Genomic DNA, 10,601 nt, shown 5'->3' on the forward strand with positions numbered 1-10,601 from the left:
GAAAGATCCTTCATGTTCCGCTCCTTAAACATAATCTTCTTTCTGTCTCTAGTCTTACTTCCGATAACAACGTCTCAATCTCTTTTATCGCTAACGAATTTGTGATAAAGAGTCTTCAGGACAATCAGGTGCTTCTCCGGGGACCCAAACGCAATGGGCTGTACCACATCAAACTTCCTACCAAGCATAACGAAGAAGCTCTTACAACAAATCTGCAATCCAAGAACCCGTGGCACGAACGACTTGGCCATCCCCACAACCGCAAGATCAGCATTCTTGCTAAAACCGTACCAGAAGTTGCAAATTTCTCTAATAATTTCATTTGCATTTCCTGTAATACTTCCAAAATGCATAAACAGCCTTTTTCCGTTAGTAATACAATCTGTAATAAGCCCTTCCAACTCGTCCATTCGGACATTTGGGGGCCTGCTCCGTGTTCTTCTAAACATGGCTATCGCTATTATGCTACTTTCATTGACGATTGCACTAGATTCACCTGGTTATATTTGCTTAACTCTAAAGATGAGGTGTTCAGTAAGTTTCAATCTTTCTGCAATCTAATCAATAATCAATTTAAAACTCAGATTAAAACTCTCCGCTCCGATGGGGGAGGAGAGTATACAAGCGTCTTATTTCGGAATTACCTGGCTGCGAACGGGATAACACATCAAAAGAGCTGCCCTCATACCCCGGAGCAGAACGGCATTGCCGAGAGGAAACATCGACATATAATAGAAATGACGCGGACACTCCTACACAAAGCCAATCTTCCTATTTCGTTCTGGGCAGAAGCCACTACTACTGCTGTTTACCTCATAAACAGACTGCCATCGTCAGTCATACAAAATCAGACCCCCTATCACAAATTGCATGGCAGTCACGCATCCTACTCTCATCTTCGAATCTTCGGTTGCCTATGTTTTCCCTGGACCAAGCCGTATGCCCCGAACAAGCTGTCACCTAGATCTCAGGAATGTGTGTTCATCGGGTATTCTACAGAACACAAAGGTTATCGGTGCTATAACATTCAACAAGATCGCGTCTACATTTCACGCAACGTCCTATTCTTTGAAAATCAATTTCCATACAAGAATTCACAGTCAGCAGAGGATACGTGCGCCTCTCATCCTCAGGATTACTCATCCCCCCTTCTGCTGGTTCCACCGTCCGCTGTGCAACCCACGCGGTATCTCTCCTCGCAACAGATGATCACCCCACCTCAACCTGCTGGCGTGGTCTCTCCAATTCAACTTCCAGATATAACATCCGTCAGCCAACCCAGTTCAACTGAGCCAACTCGGCATCCTATGCAGACCCACTTGCGGTCAGGTATATCCAAACTGAGACAGGTTATGGATCTCTCTGCCACCACTATCCAGACTTCCACACCTACCTCATATGCCGAGGCCTCAAAGCACGCGGAATGGCGCTCGGCCATGTCTTCCGAATATCTGGCATTGATCAGGCAAGGCACTTGGTCCTTAGTCCCACCACCCGCAGACAAACCAATACTGGGTAGCAGATGGACATTCAAAACAAAACTCCTTCCGAACGGTCAAGTCGAAAGACACAAAGCTCGCCTCGTCGCTCAAGGGTGTGCTCAAGAATTCAGCGTCAACTTCACCGAGACGTTTAGTCCAGTGGCAAAGATGGTTACCATCCGAATGTTAATCACCGTTGCTCTTAATCGCAATTGGAAAATAACCCAGCTGGACGTGTCAAACGCTTTTCTACACGGCGAACTGGAGGAAGAAGTGTTTATGAAACAACCCCGCGGGTTTGAGGATGCTCAAAATCCAACACACGTTTGCAAACTTCGTAAATCCATATACGGGCTAAAACAATCTCCTCGCCAATGGTTCCAAAAACTAACGCATTTTCTTTTTCAACTAGGTTTCACTCTCAGCAAAGCCGATCCTTCCCTTCTGCATTTAAAGCGCAAAGACACCACGATCTTCATTCTGATCTACGTCGATGACATACTAGTCACCGGGAACGACCAAGAGCAAATTAAATCAATCCTTCAGCGACTACACTCTGCTTTCAGCCTCAAACAGCTAGGCGACATTTCATTATATCTCGGCATACAGGTTATCAAAACTAACTCAGGCTATTTCCTTTCTCAATCCCATTATGCACACGAGCTCGTCTGCAATGCAGGTATGTCCGACTGTAAGCCTGCACCTTCCCCCGCTACAACCAAAGAATCACCACACAGGGACGAAAGCCCATTCAACAATCCAACGCTGTTTCGCAAGATCGCCGGATCACTCCAATATCTATCCATCACGCGACCAGACATCGCGTTCGCCACAAATGCCGTCTGCCAGCATATGCATAACCCGAGAAACTGCGATCATCAAGCTCTCAAACGCCTAATCCGATACATCAAAGGCTCCTTAGACTTCGGCATCCCTATCACATACGGCGAACTCACGCTGAGGAGCTACAGTGATGCGGATTGGGCGGCAAATTCAAAAGATCGGAAATCCATGTCCGGATATTGTACTTTTCTCGGTCCAAATTTACTCTCATGGTCCGTTAAGAAACAAACGACCGTGGCACGCTCGTCAACGGAGGCAGAATACCGCTCGTTAGCCGCTGCGACTTCGGACACACTCTGGATTCGTCGGCTCGCTGCAGATTTCGACATTCAACTCAATTCTCCGACTCAGCTGTACTGCGACAACACATCTACGATCGCCATTGCTAACAACCCCATATTCCACGCCAGAACAAAGAATATAGAGATCGACTATCACTTCATAAGTGATCACATTCGTCAGGGAAACATTCGGGTAGATCACATTTGCACTACTGATCAGCTGGCAGACATTCTCACCAAAGCTTTACCTTTAAACCGTTTCCATTTTCTACGATCCAAATTAACCATTCGCTCCGAGAATGGTTAATTTGAGGGAGGGTGTTAAGACCCAACGGTTTAAAGTCTTTCTTGCCACATCAGCGTGTACTTTCTTGCTGCCACGTCAGGATGTACCGTCGGTTCTTATACTTTACATCGGGTCTATATATTGATCCAAACTGTAATAATTCTGGTATCAGTGAAATCAATTCGTTTATGTTTTTCCCTGTTCATCTTCTTCTCTGTTTTCCACCTGAGAGTTCTTCTCAGCTTCTCAAGAACTTTCACACTTTCGCTATATACATGCCACATTGCCACAATTCAAGTCATTTTAGCTTTAAATTTTGAAATTTAAAAAAAAAAAAAATTTCTAATTATTGGGTTGGTGGACTTTTTACATGTATATGTATATGGCAAAATTTATTTATTTAAGATAAATTGAATTTTTTTAAATTATTAATCTATAACTCTATTCTTGCCCTTATTAACAGATTACTGTAATTATTTCATGTTAGTCTCTATACTCTAAGGATTTTATTGATAATTCCATATAATAGAAAATCTCACCACTTTTGGGAGAATGATGCTGAAAAAATATAAAATAATTTGGGAATAAGGATATTAGGGGTTCGTATAACTGAAAGCTTTACCATTAGAATAAATTAAGTTATATAAATTTTATTATTGAGTGATATATTGGTGATACGTCGCTAAAAATCGTCATGAATCTCAAAGCATATATGAATCAACAACTTTCAATAATAAAATTTAGGAGCATCTGAACTCTTATCTTAGAAAATTTACGGTCAAACTAAACATATTGGCAAGACGAACTTATTGACATCATAATCGGTCCAATACGAGCCCAAATGGGCTTGAATCAAAGGCTCAAAACATATTTGAAAACTCCAAAATATTAATTGGATGATAAAATGATTTCCAAATATGACAAACTTATAGTCAAATCGTGCAATATTTTTCATATAAAATCCAGGTCATTACCTGCTCATAATTAAAATTTTAATCGATTTAATGGTTGTAAGTATGTGTCAGTTGAACCGAGTATAGGGGAATTATGAAATGTGGACAGAGAAAATGGAAAACCATAAGTAGGAATTTTTCTCTACGAGAAATGCGGCGCTCCAACGTTGTGCTCAATGAAAAATGGGATTTTGAGGGAAGTGTTGTGGTATGATGATGTTCCAATGGAGTTGGGGATGAAATATAGGAAGTTTGAGAGAATTATAAGAGTTTTATTGGTGGCATTGTGACATCAAAAGTTGTAGTACCGCAGTGTCAAAGCGAATTAGTATTTTTTTTAAATAATAAATATACATGTTCACTAACTCCAACTCAAAGGCTCCCTAATGCCCAACAGCTTGTTGAGGATGAAAGGAGAGAAGATAAAGAAAGAAAAAAGAAGAAAGAAGGTATTTGGAGTTTGAAATCCGATTTTTGTCTGTCTGGTCAGCTAGCAAAATTCTCGTGTTAGAGGTAGGCAACCTGTACCCTATTTCTAATTTCAATTCCAAAGTTATTGCATGTAGGAACATTCGTGGAGGTATAGAGATATGGGTTTTAGCCTCTTAGACTTGTATGAATATCCAACACATTGACATATCAGAAAGAGTAGGGGTGTCAATATTTGTCACCACACAAAACCCAACCCAAAAAATTATGGGTTTGGCTCAATCCGTTTGACATACGGGTCAGGTTCGGGTGCCCAAGTCGACCCGTTTCAAAAATCATGTAGAGTTCAAGTTGACCTGTAAATACTCATAATTAAATCATGCTAAAAATATCAAGAGTTGTTGAAGGTTAAATCAATACATTAAAAATTTTGAAGACAAATCGATAAAGGGTGGTGAATTAATATAAAATAATCAATTATTATATATTTAAAGTGTGATGCTCCATGTCCGGATAGATGATCATGAGTGTGAGATTGACCCAAATTTCTCACGTTCTATTTTTTGTTTTATCTATTATTTTGTGCTAAGGATAGATTAGTTGTAGGATTGTATAGATTCTAAGTAAGGTATATGATTTATGGGAAATGAATACATATCTATATATAGATGTTTTAAATTCTAGAATTATTATTTGTATTTATTTATGATAAATAAAATTTGATAGCTCTAATTATTGTTTATTAACATATTAAAATAATAATTCTTCCAATTTAAATTCTTGCGCATCACATAAAATCTAATGTTAGTTCTTATCTTGTTTTGTCATGAGAACTATTCCATACTAAAATGCAACTCATCTTGGTTTGTTTGGCTTTCAATTAAGAGGTCTTGGTTTCGAGTCTTACGTATGTGATATGTGTTGCCTGTGTAATGCCTGTGTGAGTTTGTCTTAATTGACCTAATTATGCTGCGAAAACCCTATTTTTTGGTAGTATAAATGTCCTTAAAAAATTATTCATACTAAAGAAGTTTGTTTACAAATAAAGGCATACCATTCCAGTTATTTTCACTTTCTTCTTATACATATATTCGACAACTCATTAGCCTCTAAGGATCGTTTAAGGTGGTTGTAACTTTTTGTAAATATGGTTGTAAAACAGTTGTAGATAAAATATATTCTTTTTAAATTGTTATAGAAAGTAACTTATTAGTACAACAATTTTTTTAAAAGCATAAAAAAATAATGGTCAAACATAATCCATGATTGCAATCTGATAAGCAAAATAGTGAGAAAGTTATCCTAAACTAAGGCTAATAGAAATTGATTTGTCATAAAAGGAGGGAGAAAAAATAGCCTTATATATATATTTTTTCAATAATATTTATAATTTAAATTTTATATTTTGAGGAAATATAAATGAAATGTTTTTTTTATAAAAATTCATTTTACATGATATATAAAAAACTTTAAAATTTGTAATTACGGTAAGCTCAAGGGTTACTAATCATATAACCGTACAAACAAATCGTAATTAATTGAAAAGGAAATAGTTGTTAAAGTCTACATTATATTCCATTCATAATGATTTAAAAAAATACCAATAACTTAGCAACTGATTGGCTTATAAATAAACGAGCAAATTGAATAATATGCTAGCTTGCGTGTATATTTTTGCAAAGATAACTAAATTATTTCATAATTATACTTAATACTCGTTGATTTTTTAAAATGGCAGAGCCTAAAAAGGGGTACCTTTCTGCAAATTAAATTGTAATAGTATAATTTTAAAAACAATAATTTAGAAGCAAAGCATTATTAATGTTTTAGAGTGGTTTTTTTAATAAAAGTGCTAATGAGAAGTTAAACAATATTAATTATTACGCGCATTTTCAACGTTCAAAACGTTTCAAAGTCAAAAACTCCATTTTATTGAACGGCTTTTTCTCAACCTCCTTTTCTAAAACTCCTTTTTATGTAAGCATAAACCGAATCAAACGAAGCCTGAATAATATGCTACCTTGCGTGTATATTTTTGTAAAGATAACTAAATTATTTCATAATTATACTTAATACTCGTTGATTCTTGAAAATGGCGGAGCCTAAAAAGGGAGGTGTCTTGACGTAGCTTTACATTCGGACGTCAGTAAAATAGTGCCACGTGCTCCTACTTTTTACCGCGCGGCCTGACGACCTGACCCGGATACGGACCCGATACTGTTATGTATTGACTGATTTGTGCAGACCGGGATATTGCTAGGTATTGCTTGGTAACGAAAAATACCATTCTATTAAGATCAATACCGAGTAATACCGAGCAATACTCCGGTTTTGCTAGGTATTGCTAGGTATGGTCTTGATAGAGCGGTATTTCTCGTTATTGTCAAGCAATACCTAGCAATACACGAACATAGCAATACTGGGTTCCGGTCCGGATCAGATTGTCAGGCCACGCGGTAAAGAGTAAGAGCACGTGGCGACATATTATTGGCGTCCGAACGTAGACCTACGTCAGGACACCAGACGTAATAAACATGCCTAAAAAGGGGTACTTTTTGCAAATTAAATTGTAATAGTATAATTTTAAAAACAATAATTTAGAGGCAAAGCATTATTAACGTTTTAGAGTGGTTTTAAAAATAAAAATGCTAATGAGAAGTTGAACAATATTAATTATTATGTTAAAAAATAACGCGCATTTTCAACGTTCAAAACGTTTGAAAGTCAAAAGTCAAAACTCATTGCACATTGATTTGATGTAATTCGGCCATTGAATTGGGCAAACTAAATTCGGCTAAAATAATAAACTAAATAATTGAAAATATCTTAAATAAATTTTGATTAGTTTGATTTTATTTTTTTAAAAAAGAAATATTCTTAACTTTTCTCTTTTACAGCCAAACTATACTCTTAAAGGTCAAAATGCAAGTCACTGTATGATAGAAAATGGCATAATAATTTAAAAATAAAATAAATCTACTTGGGATTCTATATTAGTAGGCATGACTTGTCCGGTTGTCCTCATCTTGACCAAAAGCACCACCATGCAGCTGCTTATTTTGACCGCTTGATAACAGACAAAATGAACCATTCAGAAAGCCACACCAAGTTTCCTGATTCTTATCCAAGGTTAGCCTGGTTAGGGGCGCGAAATATTTGAATTTACGGAAAAAATCTCAATTTGTTTGGGAAAATTTTAAGACTAAGTATGATTATAAATTATATTAAGAGCTTAAGTATATTTTTTAAAAAAATTAAAAATAGGTAAAGTCACCCATACTAGTCTAGTCAGCATAAAAAAAAATTTTACTATATCAAGTCGCCTAGTACAATATTATTTTTATATTACATTATTTCAGAATATTTAAAATTTTAAATTTGTCACTAGTAGGTACAAATAAAAATATGTTATATTAAATTTTTTTGGACGTGCTAAGATGAGCGGTGGATAAAATGAGCAAATTTATGTTAATATAATAAATTTTTATTTGTTTGTAATAGTGAGAAATTAAAAATTAAATTTTTTTGAAATGATTTAATATAAAAATAATATTGTAATATAGCAAGTCGTTCATTTAACTGGCGACTTGCTACTTTAATTTTAATTTTAATTATATATATATAGAATGCTAAAAATGATTTTATTTTCTATTAATTCATATTTAAAAAAAATAAATAAAAAATAAAAAGTAATCCCTGCTCTTGATATTATTTTATGTGATATAATATATTGCACTGTAAGTCAGAGTATCGTGTTAATTCCTCCATCCTCCACACAGATTTTGGATCCACTACTGATCATATTTGACTAAAAAAAATTAAGACTGTAGTCAAGGTTGCTCTCTAATCTCGAATTGCTTCTTACAAAGATATTATAATTTGTTTTTGCGATGCTACCGAGATAATGTGCCACTCTTGATTGTAAGTCAAGTTCAGAAAGATTGATTAGTTATGAATATTCGATAGAGGGTGTTGAGATCCTTATGTGTAGATCATCGTCAAATGTCATAGTTGGTTATTGACAAGATGAAAATTGTAGAGCGGAGGCACACTAAGGAAATGATGAATTTGTTGGCTATGAGGTTTTTGTATGTATACCGTTGTCGAATATTATAGTTGGTGATTGTTGAAATAAAATTTGTATTGTGGAGGAACACTAAGAGAGAGAGAGAGAGGGAATTTAATGAACAATGTGGCACTTCAAATTTTTTCTTTTTAAAATAGAATTTCAAATCCCTTACTTGAAATCAGTAATTGAAACAAAACATTATTGTGATATAAAACACACAACATAAGCTAAAGATTATGACAATTGAAAAAGATGTATAATATACATGCAATGTGCATTACTATTAAAAAAAAATTTGCTTGACATAAATAAGCTAATATAATGAGTGCATTCAATTCAAAATTATTATAAAATTATAATATTAATTCTATTATATTAAATGCATTGATTAATCAATATATTAGTCCAATTATACACAATACAACACCTAGATGATCATATATTGTAGATTTAATAGTAAGTGATGTAAGTCAGCTATAACAACCAAATTCAATATGTATAAACTACTAATTTGTTAGTCAAATGGCTACACCTAAAGATATAAATGTCTACTATACAAAATTTGACAAGTTTGGGCAACTTACAAAATGTGAGAGTAAGGCTTTGTTTGGGACAGTTTTCTTATTGCTTCTTAAAGTTAATTTTTGGTACAAAAATTAAAAAATTTTATACTAGGAAAATGCTTTAAGAACCTTTCTTTATTGGGGACTCTCCTGCAACAGGCCAAGTGCTTACATCAACGGAACACTTATTAAATAGGGTTATGAGGTTGTTGTAAATAGCTGTGATTAAACCCTAGACGGGTAGGCCATGAGCATATTCTTAAGACCCTATTGAAGCACTCTGAAACATTTGTAGTTATGATTCTATGATGATACCCACCAGCATACAAAAGACTCCACTTACTAACGTCTCGCTAGACTAACCACTGACGTGCTTCCTGCTTTATGTTTTTGATGTTTGACATTTGTCTGTTAAAAGTTACCAAATTGTATTTGTTCCAAACAAAGTACATCTTCTCACAAACATCATCAGAGTAAGTAACTCCAACACTCCGAATGAATTTTTTGAAGTTCTCTATTAGGTGACGTAATTAATGACAGTGTGTTGCATGAAGGAAAACTTTACGAAATCCTCTAACTATTCCAAATACAAAGCATATTTCTTGTTAGGATGGAACTCGTGGAATGAGGTCATGCAACAACTGTAAGAATCACGCCCATATCTTATTTGACTCAGCCTCCACAATAACAAATGCAAGGGATATATGCCACCATTTTCATCAATGACAACTGCGGCTAGTAGAGTCTCTATGTATTTATCCAATATAAACGTCTCATCCAAACTAAGCAGAATTATATATATATGGAGCACTGTGGTAGTAATGTGGCGTTAAGGCTCCTAATGTTTTCCTATTGACGAAGGAAGACAAATAAATATCTAATCAAATATTGATAAGTCTCTCTCTCTCTCTCTCTCATGCATTTGGCTCCTCTTTTCTCCCATCTTCAATATCGTTTCATCTAATGTCTGCACCTTCATCACCAGCAATAGTTGGAACCTGCCTTTGTCCCTCACAGTGATGCCCAAAATATTCTCTCACAATATTACGACGTTAACTCTTGAAAATGATATTAGCCGACTCAAATTTGATTGCCCAATTTTTTTTTTTATAATTTATCTCCAAAGAATTATGCTCTTCAATTTTCCTATTACACTAGTTGCTCCTTGAAACATGCTTCTCATAGTAATGGGTCCGAATTTGTTGGTTTTAGCTTATTTTGTTGTACTTTGCAACTAGGAGACGACCCTAGTCTTATATAAAAAAAAATGCATCTGATTTGAGAGTGATTTATGCTAATTTAGAGTCTTATTTTTCGAAGTCTCTGCCTCTCTTTGTTCATCTTTATTTTGAGTTTTGGTCAATTTTTTATTCACAACTCATTATTTTTTCATTAGTTAAATTGTAAATTATCATACTGTGTTTTTGTATAATTAAGCCTAATAGTTAGTGATATGATCCTTAAATTCTCAAATATTTTTCTTTTGGAAAAATAGCAGTCGAACGTAATGATAAATTAAATAAATCATCTTAGTATTAATTTTCGACAATAAAACTATTAAAGAAGATTTTGTGGGAGAACTAGCTAAGGGTCCGTTTAGGAAGACTCTATAAACAATTTCATTTTTTCTGCGATGAGAATTTAATTTACAACACAACAATTTTATAATTATATTATTCAAATAAAATATAATAAT

Source organism: Dendrobium catenatum, unplaced genomic scaffold, assembly GCF_001605985.2.
Source record: "Dendrobium catenatum unplaced genomic scaffold, ASM160598v2 fragScaff_scaffold_1021, whole genome shotgun sequence".
In the NCBI taxonomy this organism is placed as follows: domain Eukaryota; kingdom Viridiplantae; phylum Streptophyta; class Magnoliopsida; order Asparagales; family Orchidaceae; genus Dendrobium; species Dendrobium catenatum.